Genomic DNA, 23,648 nt, shown 5'->3' on the forward strand with positions numbered 1-23,648 from the left:
TTTTGGATGAATTTTTTGGGTCCGAGTGCCTGGACCAACTCCGGGCACCCAGACTGCCCGGGTGCCCACGACACTCGCCCCGGCAAGCCTGGTCTGGGCGCCCGAACTAGCTCCAGGTGCTCGGACTCTTCTCTTCTTCAGTAGCTTCTTCCTTTTAAAAAAGGTTAGTCAAGGCAATAGAAAATATATTATCATGCAAAACAAAGTTAGCACAACATAATAAAATAATAGTAGTAATTAGATCATATCTCCTCAAGACCAGGATTTAGTCAAGGTCTCAACTTAGGATTCCCAAATGGATCTAAACTGGATCGATGCCTACAGTTCCCTCAACGGGGAACGCGTCCTCACTGGATCTCTTCTCCAATTGCTTACCTCCACTTACCAACTGCAGTAGTAATAATAAAACAATAGTAGTAATTAGATCCTATTTCTTCGAAACTAGGATCTAGTCAAGGTCTAAACTTAGGTTTCCCAAATGAATCTAAGTTGGACCGACGCCTACAGTTCCCTCAATGGAGAACGCGTACTCACTAGATCTCTCCTCCAATTCTTACTTCCACTTACCAACTGTAGCCTCTTAACTTGTCTTTGACCTACCAGGTCTTTCCGTCAATTGTCAAGTCCACAGAGCTAACTGGACTTTGGCCGGTTGTCAAGTCCCGCGGATCCAACCGAACTTCTCGCCAAATATCGGGTCCTGCGGACCTATCTGGACTTCCCACCAACTATCGGGTCCTGCGGACCTAGCTAGATTTCAACCTGGTATCAGGTCCTTCAAACCAGTCAACTCTTATACACTTGGTAGAAACGGTTAAACAAACATCATATCTAACTTTAACCTATTTGTCATACATCAAAACCAGATTATTAGTGCAACCTACACCAAAAATCTCCTCATTTTTGATGTAATGACAACCTGGGTTAAAGTTAGAAAAATAAATTCAAATAAGCATTAAGCATGAAATGTCTAAAGTGTTAACCATGAAATTTTTTAAAGTGAGTTGATTTTACTAATCTAACCCACTATCCTTCCCCTTTGGCATACATAAAAAAGAATAATGCAAGAAGAAGAAATAAAATGTTTAGCAAAAAGGATTTTGCAAGTTTTCAAACAATTAGGCCAAGTACTTCAAATAATTTTGAAAACAAGTCTTTGAAAACCAACTATTTTTTTTTAAAAAAAATTACAAGTAATGTTTTCAAATAAAAACGTAACAAAAGTAATTAAAAAACTCAGGTTCATTTAAGGAAGGAATAAATGTTTTTAGGAAAATTTTGCAAGTAAGTTTTCAAATATTTCAAAAGTAATTTTTAAATAAAATAACTTTTCAAAATATTTTAAAGTTATTTTTAAAATAATTTTCAAAGTGTTTTTAGAACATTTTTAAGGAAACTTCCAAAGAAGTTTTTAAAGCAACTTTTAAATAAATTTCAAAATATGGTTTTGAAAACACCACTTAAGTTAACACCCCCCTTATGTTAACACTCCCCCTTAATTTAGCACTAGGGTTTGATTATGTTAACATGTGCAATATATGTTCAAGGTCCTTCCTTATTTTAGCATCTTTTGATTATCTTTGTTAGCTACGAGAAGTTCTACCTAAGTGTTTAGGGGAATTAGTGTGGTGAATATTTAAAAAAAACATATTATTTCAAGAACTTGTGTGTGTGTGTATATATATATATATATAATTTTTATATTTTGTATTAATCCCCTATTAAGTTTGATTAACCATTAATTATTTAAAATTAATTATTTAATCAATTATTAACCTTGGATTAACTTAAGAACTAATTTGTTACTAACTCAATAATAGTTAATCATTATTAATAGTTTATTGATTAACTTTTACTTAACTCAATTTAATAATTTAATACTTATTTGATTAAAACAACTTAAATTTGGTATTAATTGATTAAGCTAATTGATTAATGAAAGCATTAGTTATAATTTAATTTTTTTATTTAATTCATCTTTAAGTTTTGATTAGATTTAACTTAAGTTAGGATTAACTAAGTTTAAAGTCAGTATTAATTCTGAATTAAATTTATTAAAGTTATTAAACAAAGTTAAGGTTCAATTTGAGTCAATCTTTAATTAAGATAAATTATGATTTAAATAAAGTGAAATTAAGATTTTGATTAATGTTGAAATTAATGTTAATTAAGTTAAATAAAGATTAAGTTTAATTAGCTTTTTAATGTAAAGTCAAGTTTGATTTAAAGTGAATTAGAGTAAAGTTAGGTTTTAATTAAGGTACTAATCAAGTTGATTTAAATCTTTAGTCAAATTAAGTTCTCAATAATATTGAACTAAGTTCTTAATTAAAGTTAGTGTAAAGTTAAGTTTCTAATTTTTTTTCCTAAAATTTAATGGATTTTTTTAAAATAAATTTTAAAAGATTAATTTAAAATATTTTTTAAAATAATTTTTTAAGAATATTATTAAAATAATTTTTTTTAAAAAAAAAATTAAAAAGATTTTAAAAGTAATTTTAAATGATTTTTAAAATATTTTTTTTAAAGATTTTTAAAATAATTTTAAAAAAAGATTTTTAAACCAATTTTTTAAAAGATTTTAAAAATAATTTTTAAAAGATTTTAAAAATAATTTTAAAGGATTTTTAAAATAATTTTAAAAAGATTTTTAAAACAATTTTTTTAAAACAATTTTTAAAAGATTTTAAAAATAATTTTTAAAACAATTTTTTTAAAAATATTTTTAAAACAATTTTTTTAAAAATATTTTTAAAACAATTTTTTTAAAAATATTTTTAAAACAATTTTTTTAAAAATATTTTTAAAACAATTTTTTTAAAAATATTTTTAAAACACTATTTTTAAAAATATTTTTAAAACAAAATTTTAAAATATTTTAAAGTAATTTTTAAAATAATTTTTAAAAATTTTTAAGTAATTTTTTAAAAGATTTTTAAAATAATTTATATATAATACGTTAATGAATATATGTTTAATTTAACCTATTATTTTGGAGATGCCAACTAGTTTGGTGTTTTTCCCTAAATTATTGAACTTTTATTTTGTTTAATTAAGGTTAATCAAATTTTTAGTTAAGATTTAATTAATTGTAATGTAAGTTCAAGTTTTTAATTTGGAATTAATTAAGTTAGTTAAATTGTCTTTAAGAAGTGTATTTAAGTTTTAAGTTTTCTTTTAATTTTGAATTTATTAAATTATTATCTTTGTTTAAAAGATCGTATATGTTTTTATTAATTCTTAATTTCGAATGGGTAAAGTTGTTTGAATTATCATTGTTTGAAGGTTTATCTTTAATATTTAATTTCGAATTAATTGTTAAATTTGAATTTACTATATTATCTTTGTTTAAGATGTTATATTTAATTTCAAATTTGTTAAATTTAATTTTGATTTTATCAAAGTGTTTGATTTTATACTTATATTTTCTTTGTCTTTTAAGTTTATATTATAAGTTGAATTTATTAGATTAATTTTATTTATATTCTTATCTTTAAAATTTAAATTTTTATTAATTAAATTATCTTGATTTTGGATAAAATTTTTTAGATTGATATTAACTAGATTATTAAATAATTTAGTAAGGTATTTATTAATTTTATCTAAATCTATTTTCTCATTTTAAGTGAATTTATTTTAATGTCTGAATTAATTATTTCTGAATTTTTATTTAATTTTAAATTTTATAAATTAATTTATTTATTTGAATTGATTTGGTCAATATTTTGTTTGACAAGTCAAGGTTAATACCGATTCTGATCAAAATTTGATCGAAGTCTTATTGATTTGATCAGAATCTAGATTATTTTGTAGTTTTAAATTTGAATAATGTAAATCTAGTTTATCATGCACTATACATGGGATAATTTAATATTTATCTAAATTATCATGCAAATTATTTAAAATACTTCTGACAGAGGTATTTTGATAAATTACACTAACCTTAAGTGCATCCCCTAATTTAGTAGGCTTCTCTGTTGAGTTGAACTTGAGTCTAGATTTACTTTTGACTTGATCCTCTAGCTTCATCGGCTCCTCATGAAGTTTGGTCAGACGAGTCCATAACTCATGGGCACTTTGGTGTTCTCCAATTCTGCATGTGATTTCATTAAGTAATAATTTTACAATTGAATTTATTATCTTTTTATTGGCTTCTGTTTTTTGGGTTGATCGCCTCAATACCATGTTGCCATCAAAGTTGTTCATAAGGATGAAGCTTTCAATCTGCATCCTCCACAGATTGAATTTGTGTCTCTTATACATCTCATACGGTGGTGGTTCTTGGATGCTCTGTCCTTCTTGATGAGACATTGATATACTTGCAAAAAATATAGACAAGAAGTAATTTCCAACACTTTGTCTTGGTATAAGTAGTGTGGGAGATAAAAAGAAAATAAAGGTGTTTCACCAATTTTGAAAAAAATAAAATAATAAAAAATATTATGACAAATTTTGTCAAAAGGGTTATTATGGTGAAAAAAAAATGAAAATAGAATTTTTTTCAAAATTTTAGAGGAAAAAATGAAAGACATAAGAATAATTTTTAAACAAAAACGATATATAATTTCCTTTCAAAAAGGCACCCCCTGCTTTATTGGTGGTTTCACCAATTCAAATCGGTCTTGCTCTGATACCACTTGTAGGACCGAAAAGAAGCTAGAGGGGAGGATGAATAGCATTCGTCAAAAAATTGCGACTAAAAACAAGTACGTAGCGGAAGAATAAAATGTTGGTGATCTTGTATGACCGGCTAGAAAGGGGGTTGAATAGTCGATGCCCCCAAGTCAATCGCTTCATGCGTATTTGTTAGCACAGTAGAATACAAACAATACAAACATAAATATGAAAGTTAAAGACAAAGAAGAAACAAGCAAACCACTACATGTTGTTTAACGTGGTTTGTGATGGTGCAATTTCCACTAGGTCAAGGTTGACCTAGTTGACCAAGCGTAAACCTTGGTCATGGTTTCGATGTTTGACAATACAGAAAGACATGTAGACATGGACAATGCAGGTGCAGTTGTCCATGCGGAGAGATACTGATCAGGGTCTGATCAGGTTGGATGAAGAAGAGTCAAGTAGGTCAAGGTTGACCGGATACTTGACTGGGAAGTCCTAACTGGGATGTTAGGCAGTTCGGGAAATCCTGGTGAGTGAAGCCAGGTGAAAATCCTAGTGAGTGAAGCTAGGTGAAAATGAAAGTCCTGGTGAGTGAAGCCAGGAGAAAGTCCCGGTGAGTGAAGCTAAAGCCTGGTGAGTGAAGTCGGGCAAGGAAAGACCCAGAGTGGAGCTAGGCGGTTTGGAAGTCCCGTGAGTGAAGCCAGGCAAGGAAATCCAAATGGGTCAAGGTTGACCGACATCTAGTGAAAAGTCCAAGCAGGGAGCTTGGCACAGGAAAAGTCCAAGTATGGAGACTTGGCACGAGAAGACCAAGATGGAGACTTGGCACGGAAAGTCGGAGAGGGCTCGGTAGCTCGTTCTCCGGACCGTGGTCGAGAGGGCTCGGTAGCTCGTTCTCTGGACCTGACGAAGTCGGAGAGGGCTCGGTAGCTCGTTCTCCGGACCGGTCGAGAGGGCTCGGTCGCTTCTCCGGACCGGACGAAGTCGGAGAGGGCTCAGCTCGTTCTCCTGACCGTGGTCGAGAGGGCTCGGTAGCTCGTTCTCGGACCAATCCGAGAGGTCACGTAACTCGTTCTCGTGACCAAGTAGGGTTTAGGGTTGGGAGTTTAAACCGGATCGATCCGTGACCGATCCAAAGGATACGCTGGGTTATCGACGGCGGTGACCGATCAAGAACCAAATGTAAGTATTCTGTTGCTTATCTGATCGGTCAGCAGACCGATCAGTGATCGATCAGTAGACGATCAGAAGGAGATCACCTTCGGGAGGGAAAGGACCTGATCGGTCATGGGACCGATCAGGGAAGGACCTGATCGGTCTCCATGACCGATCAGGGAAGGGCCTGATCGGTCTTGTGACCGATCAGGACCCTTGTGGACCGATCAGGATGAAGCCTGATCGGTCCACATCCTAGCCGTTGCGTAGCAACGGCTAGTTTCTTGTGTCTTCTTCTTCGCAGGTGGATGCAGGTATAAAGAGGACTTCTTCTTCTTCCTGCTGAGTTCTGCTGAGCTCTCGCTGCCGAAGCTTCGGGTGAGCTTCCTGCTGGTTTTCTAGCTGAGCTTGGATCCGAGAAGTTGCTGCTTCATCAGGATTCCAGTCGGCAACGAGAAGGCAAGCAAAGGGTTTTACATTTCGATTGTTCTTGTTTGCTTTCTCTACTGTTGTACTCCTTATTGCTGTTGCAAAGAGATTGTGGCGAGGTTTCTCCACCCATAAGGAGTATTTATTAGCCGGTTCTCCGGGGACTCATCCACCGACGGATTGATAGGGCTCGTCCACCTTACGGACACGCCGAGGAGTAGGAGTTTATCTCCGAACCTCGTTACATCGACGAGTTTGAGGTTTGCTATTCTCCGTTGTCGTTTCTATTGTTTATTTCCGCTGCGCTAACCTTGATTTGTAGAAAGAAACGAACGATTTGGGGCGGCTATTCACACCCCCCTCTCTAGCCGCGACCATCGATCCTAACAAGTGGTATCAGAGCGAGATCGCTCTTCGTTGGATCAACACCCGGGGGAGCACAAGCTAGAGATGGATCAACTCGGAGAAGACATCACCATTCCACCTTTCTATGACCGCGACGACTTCGCGTATTGGAAGGTAAGAATGAGGTATTTTCTTATGACTAACCTTGAAAATTGGAGTTGTGTTCAATTAGGTTTCAAGCCTCCAATGGATAAGGAAGGAAAACCACTCGAGAAGAAGAAGTGGACAAGGGAACAAATCCACCATTCCACAATCAACGATGAGGTAATGAAAGTATTTGAATTCTCATTACCTAATGACATTCTATGTAAGATAGGTGGATACAACAATGCCAAGGAGTTGTGGAACAACTTGGCTAAGTTCCATGAGGGGAACTCCACTTCAAGCCATGAAGAGGAGTCAAGTGAGCCAAGGAGCTCATTTCATGGAGGAATGGATTTAGAAGTTGAGAGCCACTCAACATCTAAAGAAGAAGAGGAGGAGAGTTCTTCTTCAAGATCGGAGCAAGAAGAAGAAGCTTCTATCTCCGGAAGGGATGAAGAAGAGAGCTCACATCCATCCTCAACCCTAGGTAACTCAAGCCATTTAATTTCAAATAAATTACACATAATGTGCTTTGAGTGTAGGGAGTATGGACATTACAAGAGTAAGTGTCCAAGGAGGATTAGGAAGACTCCACCGGCACCAAAAGTCAAGGAAGCCGGAGTCCCGATACGCAAGAGCAAGGAGCACGTGGTGTGCTTCCAATGCAAGCGAAGGGGACATTATCGGAGCCAATGTCCGAGGGGGAGGCAACCTCACAAGGACAAGAGGACGAGCACATCGATAGGGGGAGCTAAGGCAAACCCTAAGGTAATCTCTAAGGCACATTATTGCAATAATAATAAGACACATGCTAGTAGCCTTATTGCTATTGTTAATAATGGTAAGCATGATAACATTAGAAATCGATACACATGCTTAGGTGCCAAACATGTGAGCCTAGATAAGGATAACACTTGGAAAGCCAACCCTAGAATTAACCCATCTAAGGCTAAGGAAAATCTAGGTAGGAATCCCAAATCAACTAGACACATGCCTAGGAATACCTCAAAGAAAAATGAAAAATTAAAAATTAAGGTATTAGAGAAGGAGAATCAAGTCTTGAGGTCAAGACTTGATACTTTGGAAAAGGCTCTTAAGAACTTGGAGAAGTCATCTCAAGGGTTTAAGGGTCAAAAACCAATGTCCAAGGACAAGAAAGGTTTGGGTCACAAACCTAAGTCCCAAATGGTCAAGCCCACTTATCACAATGTTCCATTCGATTATGGAACAAAATCTAGGGCTAGAAAGACCATCACCAAGCTCACAAGGGGAGTCACCCCTAGAGTTGATCTTGATGAGTCCCAAATGACCAAGGCTTTAAAGCCTATGAGGGTCATTAGAAGGGTTGCTAGGGAAGTCATCCCTAGTGAATACTTAGTAAACCCATTGAGCTCCAATAGGTATTGGGTTCCTAGGAGCGTGATTTCATCACGCTAGATGAGTTAGGGTGTGCCAACCTTACTTGAATATGTAGTTAACCTAATCATGGCAAAAGGTGGCACTTTAGGAATTTTCAAGGTGCAATCAAGCCTTGAAAATGAAATTGAAAATTATTCCTAAGGTGATTAGGATGTGCCAATCACATTTGAGGAGTTCTCTTAGGTCAATTTAATTGGCACATAGTGATCTAAACATCCTTGGTATGTGATTTTAGGTCTATTACACTTAGGAATATAGAATCTATGGCAAAATGATCAAAACTATCAAAAATGGCAACTAAGGCTAGAATTAGGTATTTTCTATACCTTTATGTGCTATTTGCCATATATTGTTTGTCATATGCCATGTCATGACATCATATTTATTTTATGATCATTTAAAATGTCATGATAATGCTTAGGTTAGTTAAATGTCATGCTTTATTTAAGTTTCATAATTTATGCCATGACATCATGACATTGGCACATGTTTCACTTATGATATCATTATATGCCATGTCATCATCTTTTGCATTTATAATCAATTAATTTGATTTAAGGACAAAAACACAATTTGATATGGAGATCAAATTGTTGTTTAGAAAATGCATGAGAACTTAGCCTAAGATGACCTAAACTCATATCTCACATCAAAATTGACTTGGATGTGTTTGATACACCTTAGATGTGTGTGAGATATTAGGATTGTGAGTTAGGATCAAGGTACATAGTTCTTGTACCTAGATGAGCCTAATTCTAATTGGGGATCATAGGGAAAGCTTATGTACAAGTCATGTACATTTAGCCCTAAGATTATGATCCTAAATTGAAGGGTTTAAAATCATTTCAAAATTGATTTGAAAAACCTTGATGAAGCTTTTCTAGTGATAGCATTCATCATTGAACAAGTTGATACAAAGATAAGTAACTTTGAGCTATTTCAAAGACTTTTGAACTTTGTATCAAGATTTGAAAATGGAACTTATTTTCATAGAAAACTATTTTTCCATGATAGTATATGTTATGAGGAGTGTATCCTCAAAATTTTACAATTTTTAGAATTTTCTGTGATTTTCTAGAGGTTTCTGAATTCCGGGAGAAGAAATCAGAAATCAGAAATCAGAGTTGTGGACCGATCAGAGGGGATTCTGATCGGTCCAGGGGTGCCTGGATCGGTCACCGTGACCGATCCGATCAGGGCGTGCCAACCTGCTGAATTTCGACTGTTTGTCTGAAATTGCAGCTCGGGAAGTGGTGTTTTAGTTTTCTAAAGGTTTGAAACTCACCAAAACATGGTGCAATGGTCAAGGGGGAGTTGACCTTTAGGGGGAGTTTTACCCATTAGTCAAGGAGGAGTTGACTTTTAGGGGGAGTTTTTACTCGTCGAAATCTTTGAGGATGAGTGATATGGGATTATCACTAAGTTAATTGTTGACCTTAGTATCAAGGGGGAAATTAAGGGTTTCAATGAAAGGTATGAGACTTTCATTAGGGAGAAACTCTTGACCTTGATTCACTCCTTTTGATGTGTGTCAAAAAGGGGAAGAATGTCTAGAGAATGTTCAAGGAAGAACATTAGAGTTAGTGGGAGAGTTCTGTTGATCACGACGAGTGAAGTTATGAACAACGATAACTTACTCTTCAGGGGGAGAGTTTGTTGATGTGTGCCAATAGGGGGAGAATGAAGGGTTTAAGTTAGGCCTTCATTATCTAAGAAGGAGGTTGCCTTCTTAGAAGGAGAATGTAAGGTTGTAACTTATGTTTCATTACCTAGTGGCATGAGGAAAGTTGAGGCTATTGGATTAGCCTAACTTAAAGGTATTGTCAAACATCAAAAAGGGGGAGATTGTTGGTGCAATTTCCACTAGGTCAAGGTTGACCTAGTTGACCAAGCATAAACCTTGGTCATGGTTTTGATGTTTGACAATACAGAAAGACATGTATACATGGACAATGCAGGTGCAGTTGTCCATGCGGAGAGATACTGATCAGGGTCTGATCAGGTTGGATGAAGAAGAGTCAAGTAGGTCAAGGTTGACCGGATACTTGACTGGGAAGTCCTAACTGGGATGTTAGGCAGTTCGGGAAATCCTGGTGAGTGAAGCCAGGTGAAAATCCTAGTGAGTGAAGCTAGGTGAAAATGAAAGTCCTGGTGAGTGAAGCCAGGCAGTTGGAGAAAGTCCTGGTGAGTGAAGCCAGGCAGATGGGTGAGTGAAGCCAGGTAAAAGACCTAGTGAGTGAAGCTAGGCAGTTTGGAAGTCCTGGTGAGTGAAGCCAGGCAAGGGAAATCCAAATGGGTCAAGGTTGACCAGACATCTGGTGAAAAGTCCAAGCAGGGAGCTTGGCACGGGAAAAGTCCAAGTATGGAGACTTGGCACGGAGAAGACCAAGATGGAGACTTGGCACGGAAAGTCGAAGAGGGCTCGGTAGCTTGTTCTCCGGACTGTGGTCAGAGAGGGCTCGGTAGCTCGTTCTCTGGACCGGACGAAGTCGGAGAGGGCTCGGTAGCTCGTTCTCCGGACTGTGGTCAGAGAGGGCTCGGTAGCTCGTTCTCTGGACCGGACGAAGTCGGAGAGGGCTCGGTAGCTCGTTCTCCGGACTGTGGTCAGAGAGGGCTCGGTAGCTCGTTCTCTGGACCGGACGAAGTCATAGAGGGCTCGGTAGCTCGTTCTCAGGACCAAGTAGGGTTTAGGGCTGGGAGCTCTAAACCTGGATCGATCTGGTGATCGATCCAGTGATACGCTGGGTTATCTGATTGGTCTGGTGACCGATCAGTAACCAAACAGAAGTATTCTGTTGCTTATCTGATCGGTCAGCAGACCGATCAGTGATCGATCAGTAGACGATCAGAAGGAGATCACCTTTGGGAGGGAAAGGACCTGATCGGTCATGGGACCGATCAGGGAAGGACCTGATCGGTCTCCATGACCGATCAGGGAAGGGCCTGATCGGTCTTGTGACCGATCAGGACCCTTGTGGACCGATTAGGATGAAGCCTGATCGGACCACATCCTAGCCGTTGCGTAGCAACGGCTAGTTTCTTCTGTGTCTTCTTCGCAGGTTATAAAAGGAGTTCGAGGGCCTGTACAGTAGGACTTACTTCTTCTTCTTCCTGCTGAGTTCTGCTGAGCTCTCGCTGCCGAAGCTTCGGGTGAGCTTCCTGCTGGTTTTCTAGCTGAGCTTGGATCCGAGAAGTTACTGCTTCATCAGGATTCCAGTCGGCAACGAGAAGGCAAGCAAAGGGTTTTACATTTCGATTGTTCTTGTTTGCTTTCTCTACTGTTGTAGTCCTTATTGCTGTTGCAAAGAGATTGTGGCGAGGTTTCTCCACCCACAAGGAGTATTTATTAGCCGGTTCTCCGGGGACTCATCCACCGACGGATTGATAGGGCTCGTCCACCTTACGGACACGCCGAGGAGTAGGAGTTTATCTCCGAACCTCGTTACATCGACGAGTTTGAGGTTTGCTATTCTCCGTTGTCGTTTCTATTGTTTATTTCTGCTGCGCTAACCTTGATTTGTAGAAAGAAACGAACGATTTGGGGCGGCTATTCACACCCCCCTCTCTAGCCGCGACCATCGATCCTAACAGTTTGGAGATAAGACTCTTATTCCACGGTTGCCCGTAAGGTGGACGATCTTGATCCGTCGGTGGATTAGTCCCCAGAAACTCTAGCTATCTCAAGTCGCTCCTTGTGGGTGGAGAAACCTCACCACAACACTCACCAAGACCTCTTGGATTACACAACCACTTGAGAACTTTGATGACTACTACTTAAGGTTGACCACCTCTAATTTCATCAACCTTAACTAAGCTTCCAAGCCTTGGTTATATAGGCCACAAATTAGAAAACTCTGCCTACCAGTCGATTAGTGAAAGCGCCAGTCGACTGCCCTCTGTGGAGATCCGACCGTTACAACCCAATGACTCGATACCATTCGACTAGTGAAAGTACCAGTCGACTGCTCCACACTGGTCGAGCGAACATAAGCATTTTGTTCGCTCCCAGTCGACTGTACCAGTCGACTGTCATTTCTATCAGTCGACTGGTACCCCGAGTAAAGTCTCTCAGCACTCAGACCCTCACCCTTATGACTCACTTGACTCTTCTTCATTGCACCTTGACCTCTTGCCTTCAAGCCTACTTCCTTTGACTCTCGTCCCTCGGATGCACCCAAGCTCGCAGCTCGTTCCAATGTCATCCTTCGTGTATGTCTCGAAGTCACTTCCATCGGGCCTTGTCCTTGCTACCTTGTCCACAGTCCCTCGAATGCTCCATCATTCACAGGACCCGAAGCCATCAACCTGAGTCATATGTGTATCCTGCAAGCCTGCACAACTCAAATACACATATCAAATACAAGGGTGAAGCTAACTTAAACTTTTTGCCCAAACACCAAAACACATGGTCGCACGGACCATTGGGATTGCTCCAACAATCTCCCCCTTTTTGATGTTTGGAAATACGTTTAAGTTAGGGAAAATATAATAGCAAAACAATATACTAAAAACAATGGACTTACGTGGCCAAGGATACACACTTGGACTTACACCGCCGAATGGACTTACGTTGCCAAGGTTACACACTTGGACTTATACCACCGAATGGACTTATGTTGCCAAGGCTACACACTTGGACTTACACCATCGAATTAAAAATGCAAACATGCATTGGACCCTACCCTAAGGTTCCCCCTACACCTATGCTCCCCATTGAGGTAGGAATTTCATGCAAAGACATTTAAGGTTTTCTTAACTAAACCTTACTTATCCCCCTTTGCCTAATATCAAAAAGCTCCAACAATATCCCAATTGTTGAAACTTATCATCCAGATTGACCCTAAACTTGTATATTTATCCCCCAAAGATCTCATACACCTATACGAGCTGACCTAGTCAAAATCAGTGCTGAAATACAATTTTAGACTGGTATCAGTCGACTGCCAGAAGTACCAGTCGACTGCCCTTATCGGAATCAACACATAAAAGCATTTTGTGTTTGATATTCACTATTACCAGTCGACTGGTAACTATACCAATCGACTGACACCCTGATTTCAACTCATTTCAACATTTCTGACACAATTTCAGAAATGCATAAAAAACTCCACAACATCAAAAAATCTCCAAATTTTGTAGAGAGGTCTGTTTTACCCATGTCTACTTGAGAAAAATACATTCAAAAATATATTTATTATCAATCCCAAGATTGACACAAAATCCAAAACTAGCTAAATGGTTCAATTGAATCTTGAGCTAAAGTCCTAATTTTGGCGTCCTCTTGATGTATATGCCCATACTAACCCATAATGCATCCCTAGCATTAATTTATATGACATCTATACATCCAAAACTATTTATCATGCAATATGATTCCAATTTCATATTTCCTTGCATAAAACACAACCCATGTGTGCCAATTCCCTAGGTTTGAGACTCAAGTTCATCTCCAAACCATTTAGCACACTCCATTGCTCCTCTAGACTTCCAAGTAAAATCCACTTGAGATCCATTGGCCATGAGTCCCAAATTAACTCTTTGAGCTCCCCTTAGAGCTCTTAACCTTGGTCACCTCCATAGGTGACTCATCCACAATTGCTAGGCCACATTGGTGCACCTCCAGTGATACTTGGCCTACAAACCTAACCTTCTTAACCTTGGACACCTTGTCTTTGGTTAACTTCTCCTTAGCATTAAATGACTTTCCCTTGCCATTTATTGGTTTCTCCTTATTATAGTCATATGCAACCCTGGCATAAGACTTTGCCTTAGCCTTTGAGACACTAGATCGGTATCTAAAACCCGATCTATCATTGTTGGGTCTTTGGCTACCCAACACCATATTTAACCCTCTAGATCCAACATTGAATCTATCTAGGGTTTTCTCTAATTGATCAATATTTGCCTTCAACGCTGGATTTTCCCTTTCTAGGTTCCTAACCCTAGAATCAACATGTCCACCTTGGATATTCCTAGACCTACCCATTCTAGGCATGTGTCTCCCCTTTTTGGGATTAATGCATTTGTTTTCCTTAGGTATACCGTTTCTAGGTTTATCATGCATAGATCTCCTAGGATTATGATTGTCATTTACCTTATTCCTATCATGATATTTAAAACTAAATTTTTTCATTGCTACATAATGATAATCATTATTTTTCCTAGCATACATGGGAACATAAGAATTTGAATTTGAATTACGATTCAAATTAGGGTATACCTCCCTTATCCTTGAAGCTCCCTCTTGACATGAGCCTCTCTTCTTCTCCCATTTCTTTAGATGCACTAGCTTCTTGATCTCCCTCTTCTTGGGGTATTTGGTGTGGTAGTGACCCTTCTCCCTACACGTGAAGTATATGATGTGCATTCTCCTCTTTTGGCTTCTTCATTCCTACAACCCATGCTAGTATTTAAAATAACTTGATTGGGTTTAGGAGATACTTTCTTCTTACCCATTAGACACCTACTCTTGTAGTGTTCCTTCTCATTGCACCTGAAGCATATTATATGGTCCTTTGACTTCACTTCGGTGGAGATGCTTGCAAGGTTTGTTTCCAAGACTTCTTCTTCTTCTTTATTTATCTTGGAATCTTTTTCAATTATTGAGGATGTTGATGATACTTCCTCATCTTTCTTTTCCTCAGATGTGACCGAATTCACTCCCTCTTTCTCTTTTGATGTTGAATTGGTCTCCATATCCGATTAGTCCTTCTCCTCCTCTTGGACCACTTTATCCCTTTCTTCGAATTTTTCTTCCTCTTGTATAGGCATAAGTTCTTTGCCTAGAATTTTCTTTACTTTGCTCCACAAATCGTGGGCATTCTCGTATTCACCTACATCACTTATCACGTTAGGTGGCAAAATATCAATTAAAATCGATATTACCTTTGAATTTGCCTTTGCTCATGACGTTTCCTCTTCCATCCAATATTGCGATCGGAGTTTCTTCCCCTTTTTACCTTTTGGGACTTCAAATGGTTCCTCGACGACCAACATGGTGTCCCAATCCGTCTCGAAAAAGTTCTTCATTTTCACCATCCAAAAGGTGATGCCCCATAAGCTTCCTCCTTTATACTTCGACGGTTCTATTAAGTCGACCATCTTCTTGTAGTTGCTCTTCTCGGCGATTAGTTCGGTGAAGTGCGACCTTGGCTTTGATACCACTTGTTGGCGATCTTGTATGACCGGTTAGAAGGGGGGTTGAATAGTCGGTGCCTCCAAGTCGATCACTTCCTACGTATTTGTTAGCACAGCGAAATATAAACAATACAAACACAAATACGAAAGCTAAAGACAGAAAAAACAAGCAAACCACTACATGTTGTTTAACGTGGTTCAGAGATAAGACTCATACTCCACGGTTGTCCATAAGGTGGATAATCCTGACCCGTTGATGGATTAGTCCCCGAAAACTCTGGCCATCTCAAGTCGCTCATTGTTGGTGGAGAAACATCACCACAACACTCACCAAGACATCTTGGATTACACAAACACTTGAGAACTTTCGTGACTACTAATTAGGGTTGACCATCTCTAATTTCGTCAACCTTAACCAATCTTCCAAGCCTTGGTTATATAAGTCATGGGTTGGAAAAACCCGCCTACCAATCGATTGTGAAAATACCAGTCGACTGCCCTCTATGGAGATTCAACCATTACAACCCAACGGCTTGATATCAGTCGACTGGTGAAAGTACCAGTCCACTGCTCCATACTGGTCGAGCGAACAGAAACATTCTGTTCGCTCCCAGTCGACTGTACCAGTCAACTGCCATTTCCATCAGTCGGCTGGTACCCCGAGTAAAGTCTCTCAGCACTCAGACTCTCACCCTTACGACTCACTTGACTCTTCTTCGTTGCAACCTTGACCTCTTCCCTTCAAGCCTACTTCCTTTGGCTCTCGTCCCTCGGATGCACCCAAGCCCATAGCTCGCCCTAATGTCATCCTTCGCGTATGCCTCGAAGTCACTTCCCTCGGCCCTTATCCTCGCTGCCTTGTCCATAGTCCCTCGGATGCTCCATCTTTCACAAGACTCGAAGCCATCAACCTGAGTCATATGTGTATTTTACAAGCCTGCACAACTCAAATACACATATTAAATACAAGGATGAACTTAACTTAAACTCTTTGCCCAAACACCAAAACACACGGTCACACGGACCATTCGGATTGCTCCAACATAAAAGACAACGCTAATAAAAGCTAAGTTTTACTTAGTTCGGAGCCTTCGACGACTCCTACTCTAAGCCTCGCACTCATCGAGTTCTTTTATTGGGCAATCCACTAATAGCTCAAACGATTTCAAAAGTTAAGTACAAGAATTAACAAACAATGTTACCGACAACAGAAAAAGTAAGAAAATCTTGATCGCCGATTGTTGAAGAAGCATCACAGCGTCGGAGGAGCTTTTACGGAGTACCGAGCAAGAGTAAAAGTCGTAGCAGTTGTTGTTACAAAATTTCTGGTCGAAAGCCTTTATATAGGACCATTTCGAGTGCCTGGAACCCCTCCGGGCACCTGGACCAAGTGGCTCGAGTAGTGGACGTGCTCCACATCAATTTTTGGATAATTGTTTGGGTTTGCGTGCCTGGACTGACTTCGGCTCTCAGACCACCCGGGTGCCCGCGGCTCTCACCCGGGCAAGCCCGGTCTGGGCTCCCAGACTCCGCGCCCCCGGATTCCTTCCGAGCGCCCGGATGCTCCTTTTCTTCAACAACTTCTTCCTTGTAAAAAAAGGTTAGTTTAGGTAATAGAAAATATATTTACCCTACAAAACAGAGTTAGCACAATATAATAAAATAGTAGTAGTAATTAGATCCTATATCCTTGATGTCGGGATCTAGTCAAGGTCTCAACCTAGGTTTCCCAAATAGACATAAGCTGGATCGACACCTACAATTCACACAACGGGGAATGCATCCTCACTGGATTTCTCCTCTAGTTGCTTAACTTCACTTACCAACTGCAGTCGCTTGACTTGCCTTTAACCCACCAGGTCTTCCCGCTAGTTGTCATGTCTGCATACCCAATTGGACTTCAGTATACTGTTAGGTCCTGCGGACCCAACTGGACTTCCCGCTAGATATCGGGTTCCGCGGATCTATCCCGACTTCCCACCAGCTATCAAGTTCCGCGGATCTAGCTGTATTTCAGCCTGCTGTCTGGTCATTCAGACTAGTCAACTTCTGCACACTTGGTAGAAAGGTTAGACAAACACCACATCTAACTTTAACCAATTTATCATACATCAAAACCAGATTATTAGTGCAACTTGCACTAACAAAGTGGTCCGTTACTTCTTTCAATATGTTGAAAGGATAACCTTGTCATTTTTCCTATATGACGGGAGTGACATCGGTATTCTTGATAGAGTGAGACCACGAAGTGCATGGCCATGCCCAAATGAGTCAATATAGGATACTGAGCTCATTTGATTTAGTGTGTCTACTTAGAGTTCAAGATTTAGATTGATTAGAGGATGACACAGTCTATGCCTCATATTAATCAATCTAGATGTCTAGGATAGAAGGACACTTGTCATATATTGTGAGGAGTCACAATTAGTAGTCACAAGGTGATGTTGGATCTCAACATTCTTGTAACTTGGGTAGTAATGATGTATTGCTAGATACCACTCATTACTTATGTTTCTAAATGAGTTTAGGGGCATTGCCAACGTTACAAGAACCTATTGGGTCACACACAAAGAACAAGTGGATGGAGATTAGGTTCATATGATGAACCAAGAGGATTAGATTCAATGAGTCTAATTTAGATTATGACTCATTGAATCAATTTAATTAAATGAATTAGATTCATTATATTAAATTGGCTTGAATTAAATGGTTGGATTAGATCAACCATGAGAGAGAGTAAGTCAAGTTTGACTTGACTTGAGAGGAAGATGAAGAGTCAAGTTTGACTTGACTTTATGCCACCTCATTGGTGAGTTGGCATTAAGTGGACCAATGATGATGCTCCACATCATGATGGTTACTTAAGTGAAGTGCCACCTCATGGGAGTTACCAAGAGTTGTGACTCTTGGTATCCCATGGAGGTTACAAACCACTTAATTAGATGAAAAGAGTTTCATTTTGCAAGTGTAACTCTCATTCAAGTGATCTTCCTCCTCCTAAGCTCTCTTCTTGCTCCTTCTCTTCTCTTGGTCGTGGGTTTCAAGCAAGGGAGAAGAAATGAGAGTGAATCTAATCCAAGAAGAAAGGTTAGTGAAAGTCACATAGAGATTTTAGAGGAGTGTGTTCTCTTCTTTTCTTTTCTTCTTCTTCCAATCCTACCCGAGAGCCCTAGAGAGTGCTAGCACACTTGTGGTGCTCTCTTCTCCATCCTTGGGTGTTAGAGAACACTTCTTGTTCGTGTGGATATCACTAGAGAGTTGTCTACGTTGACAACTTCGAGATCCGGCGTACCGTTGGACGAGCGGGATTTGCGAGGGCACGCTTCAAAGGTATAAAATGTTTTTCCTTTGTAGATCTACTGTAGATCATAGTTTGAAACTCATACTCATATTTTTGAAAGTTTTTCTTCGCACGGATCCAATGGCTAGGGGTTTCGGGGTTTCTGCGACGCGGAAAAGCAGTTTTCGCGGCCCGAAAAACCCAACAGTGGTATCAGAGCCACGTGCGAAGACTTGTACGAGTTTAATTAGTATTTTTATGAAAAATATGCATACTGTAACATTCTGTGAATTTCCTAATTTTTATGATTTTATGGGTATTTTTCTCGTAGAAGCGAAGCACAAGTGTTTTTACACTTGTAGGCTTCGACTACCGAGAAGAATTTTCCGAAACGGCAATGTTTCGACCCAAATTGTTTTGGGACAGCGGACTAAGGCACTCTTGGATCGCTTAGGAGCAACTCGCGATGGTTAGATCGCGGGTAGGGGTACTGCCCCTAACCCCGCAAGGGGATTTGCTCCGCGATTGCGCCCGAAATCGCTAATCGGGACCGCCGGAAAAATTTACTCATAAAATCTGTAAAATTATGAAAAATTACAGAAAAATTATGAAAAATATATAATTTTGAATTATATATTATTTTTGTGATAGTCATGGCCCAAAGACCCAATTCGATTAGACAATTGTGTTGTAATTAATAATACGGCCTGCGTGCCGTTATGTGATGTGCGTGGTTGTATTTTTATTTTTTATTTTATTTTTGCGACCTACGCGTCGTGCCTTTCTCTTATATTCTGGTTGTAAATTAGATTTATACTCGAATGTAACTCGAGTTTCAAAATTGTAATGTACAAAATTGGAGCTGTGGAAGGTCCACTCGAGACGGAGTTACGAGGAGGGCGCGAGCAACACAAGGTGGTCAAACGAAGAAGCTTGAGAAGCTGTTGACCTTAGGTTGACCATCCGATCTTCTCATTGGCTTGAGAAGATCGTAGTAGGGCCATGACATAATCACAAAAATATTTGATTAATTATTTAGTTAATTGTTTTGTGTGTATGTGATGCATGCTAGTTAATTAAGTAATTAATTAGTCCTTACGATTAGATTAGATCTAAGACGTGCACATGATGCACCCTTCGATTAGATTAGATCTATCGAGTATATGATACGCATCATCGTTTAGATTAGATCTAAATCACGTTAACTCGTAATGCCTACCATGCCGTGATACCTACCACTACCTCGATCGCATGTTGTTGTTGAATCTGCCAAAGCAGAGCAACACATACTATCTTGGTAGGGTACGGAGGGACAATCTTGGTCCCTCCTATCAACGCATGGGTGAATACAACTCAATTAGATTGAGTATTCCTAGTTAACTCGGTTGGATCGAGTATAACTATAGGCATTCTTCCAACGGTTGGAAAGATCAAAATCACATATATATTAACTCTCGGGCGTATTAGCCAAAGCTAACTCGAGTTTTAATATAAATGCGGATATTGATCCTATGAACAAGAGTTGCATAGAGATGTAATTGGTAATTGTTACCTACCGATCATACTAAGTCTTGGGCGTATTAGCCAAAGCTAACTCAAGGGTTAGTATGATGTGGATCTTGTCCCACATGAATTATAGAATTCAGTGGGAGCATCATTTAGTTAAAGGCCTAATTAAATGATTAAGAATATGATACTTATTTCTGCATTTATTTCTGTTGTAGAATTGCCATGACGTCGAACACGAACATCTTCTCTCTGCGTTCTGTCCTTAAGAAGGACAAGCTCAACGGAGCAAATTTCCTGGACTGGTACAGGAATCTGAGAATAGTTCTCACTCAGGAACGTAAACTGTACGTTCTGGAGCAGCCCATTCCGGAGGCTCCTCCTGCCACTGCCACGCGAGCAGACCGAGATGCTTACAAGAAGCATCAAGATGACGCATTAGATGTGTCCTGTCTTATGCTCGCGACCATGAACTCTGAGCTTCAGAAGCAACATAAGTTGATGGGCGCTTACGATATGGTTGAACATCTTTGTCACCTATATCAAGGACAAGCAAGGCACTGGAAGAGGAACTCCAAAGAATACCTGGAAGATCTTAAGAAGAAGAGAAATAAGATTTCTACTTCAGGTATACATGTTATAGAAGTCAACCTCTCTATTTCTTCATCGTGGGTATTAGATACCGGATGTGCTTCGCACATTTGTACTAATGTACAAGTGCTGAGGAATAGTAGGGCATTGATGAAGGGTGAGATAGACCTACGAGTAGGCAATGGAGCACGGGTTGCTGCTATTGTTGTAGGAACTTACCATCTATCTCTTCCCTCTGGGTGTAACACCCACTAAGCTTTTAAGATAAGTATATGAATGTAGGATTTTGCCTTAGAAAAATAAAAGGAAGTGGGTTGAAGCAAAAAGAAATAAAATGAAATAAAAAGAAGAGGAGGTTAAGGATTGAACCTTGAACCTCTTATAGTATAATTTATAGAATTAATTAGTAGAAACCAATTGGGATAGAGAAAAGATATTGATAGCAAAGGAGGGAAACTCATGATAAGGGTGAGAGTAAAAGTTAGCCAAAAGAAAACAAGAAAAGAGCAAGAGAAAGGCAACTTGCCTTCCTTCCTTCTCTCCCTCTTTCTCTCTTCTCTTGCCGAAAAATAAAAGAGGCTAATTAAGGGGATTCATTCCCCCTTATTTCACCATGAATGATGAGGATAAATAAATAAATAAAAATAAAAAGAAAATAGGAAAAAAAGGCTAAGGGAGAAGGAAAGCAAAAACTAATTTTGCTACTTTTTCCTCCTTAACATAAAAGGGAGCAAGTAAAGAGAAGAATTCTAATTTTTCTCTCATTTCTCTCATTCTCCCCTCTCCATCACCGAGAACCCCAGACCCCTCTCCTCCATCTTCGGCCCCAAGCCAAGGTTTTCTCCTAAGAAAGCCTAAGATATAAGGAGGACTTAGCAAGAGGAACAAGGGAAGGGAACTAGAAGAAGAGGCTACTTCTTCCATCACCATACCTTAGATCCACAAGCGAAAAGGATGTAAGCTTCCCCTCACCTGTGATACAAGGCTTTTTATGTGATTTTCAGATTTTATGAGGATTAGAAAACCTAGAATAGAATTTAAGAAAATTCGGCCAAAGAAGAGTTTCAAATCTAGGAAGGTTTAAACAAGTCATCATTTCGTGATATTTTTCTATGCTATGTAGGAAGGTTTTCCTTTATGTTTTTATACCTATATGATGCTTGGTCAGAGGAGTACCTAACCCTAGAATTTCGGCCAAAAATGTTTTAAAGAGGATAGGGAAATCATTGTTTAACCAAACTAGTACAAGATTCCCTCCATGAATTACTAAGGATCTTTTATTGGTTTTTCTTGCTTGAAAGTTACTTGGAACCAAAGGAAATCCCCTCATATGTTTCGGCCAAGAAAAGAGCTTAGGGTTAGGAAGACCTTTAAAATTTAAGTAATCATGTTTATATGATAGAATATAGAGTTCTCTTAAAGAATTGCATGTTGAATATTGCTAGAAATTCATGAACTCTTCATTAAGATTTTCGGCCATGTTAAGATGGATAGATTAGGAAAGCTTAAACAAAATTTTAACATGCTCAAGACCTCTGTGATATTAAGATATGAACATGGTTTAATGCTCTCATGCTTAATTAGGGCGTAGAGAATTTAGTTACATGATATATGACTTGTAAGGTCACAAGGGTCCTAGCTTGTTTATGAACCAAATTGGTATATGATGTTCTTAGTAATTTTTGCCATGAAACTTACTTAGGTTTTCCATGCTTTAGGCCATTTAAAACCTAGTTTAGAGAATGGTAGGTTTCGGCCATGAGGAAAAATAAAAAAAAAAGGAAAGAAACCTAGGAAGCCTAAGACACAATGCACATGTATGTTTATTATGCTTGTCTTTATACATGCTATGAAACTTGTATGACTTCCTATGCTTTTAGGCTATTTGAAGCAAAGTTAACCACTGATGGGTCTAGGCCAAGTAGGGTTTAAATGACCTAGAGGCCTTAGAATTGAAACCAATTGTGTTAAAAATGCTTCTTATGGAAATATGATAATGTGTTGATTGTGTCACATGCTTGTATAATTTTTCCATGACCTAAATGGACCATTGTAGGTCTCGGCCATGAAGGGATAGATGCCCTAGAAACCCTAGAACAAAATTTAAATATGCTCATGTCACTCTACATGAAATATGATAAGTAGAAAGCCAAAGTTCTCATGCTATATGTTGCTTAATGACCTAAAATGAGGCTAGGGTAAGTTTCGGCCATACCCTTTGTATGATACCTTATTATGAATTTATACATGATGTTAGTTCAAGTTCACATGCTTGTATGCTTGTTTTTATCCCTAATGAATACTTGTGAAATTTTGGCCATGACATATGTTAAGGGCTTGAAGAACTTAGGAATTAGCTCAAATATGATTACTATGTTACTTGGAAGAAAAATGCTATAAATATGGTTTAAGGTTTCCATGCTTTCATGACATTTGGGACCTTGTTTCACACCTGATAAGGTTCGGCCACATGAAGTTTAGGGACTTGGAGAACTTAGAAACCAAGTTAATCATGCTTATAATGCTTCCTATGAAATTGATGTGATGATAATTTAGGTTCCACATGCTTGGAGGTTATTTTTACCTAAATTGAGATCTAAGGGGGTTCGGCCATGATAAGAACCCAAGGGATTAGGAAGCTTAGAATCCATGTTAACTATGTTACCATGTTTCTTATGATAGTATAATCACATGATACACCCTTATGCTTAAACATGTATGCTTGTGATTCATACTTTCCATGATATGACATGTGCTAGAAATATGCATGCTTTTATGATATGCTATGTGGATAGAAATATGCATGCTTTTATGATATGCTATGTGGTGAAAATATGCATGCTTTTATGATATGCTATGTGGTGAAAATATGCATGCTTTTATGACATAATGTATGCCTAAGTGATGCATACCTTTATGATATGATGTATGCCTAAGTGATGCATACTTTTATGACATGATGTATGCCTAAGTGATGCATACTTTTATGATATGATGTATGCATAAGTGATGCATACTTTTA

The sequence above is a fragment of the Zingiber officinale genome, chromosome 10B (genome assembly GCF_018446385.1).
Source record: "Zingiber officinale cultivar Zhangliang chromosome 10B, Zo_v1.1, whole genome shotgun sequence".
Taxonomy (NCBI): domain Eukaryota; kingdom Viridiplantae; phylum Streptophyta; class Magnoliopsida; order Zingiberales; family Zingiberaceae; genus Zingiber; species Zingiber officinale.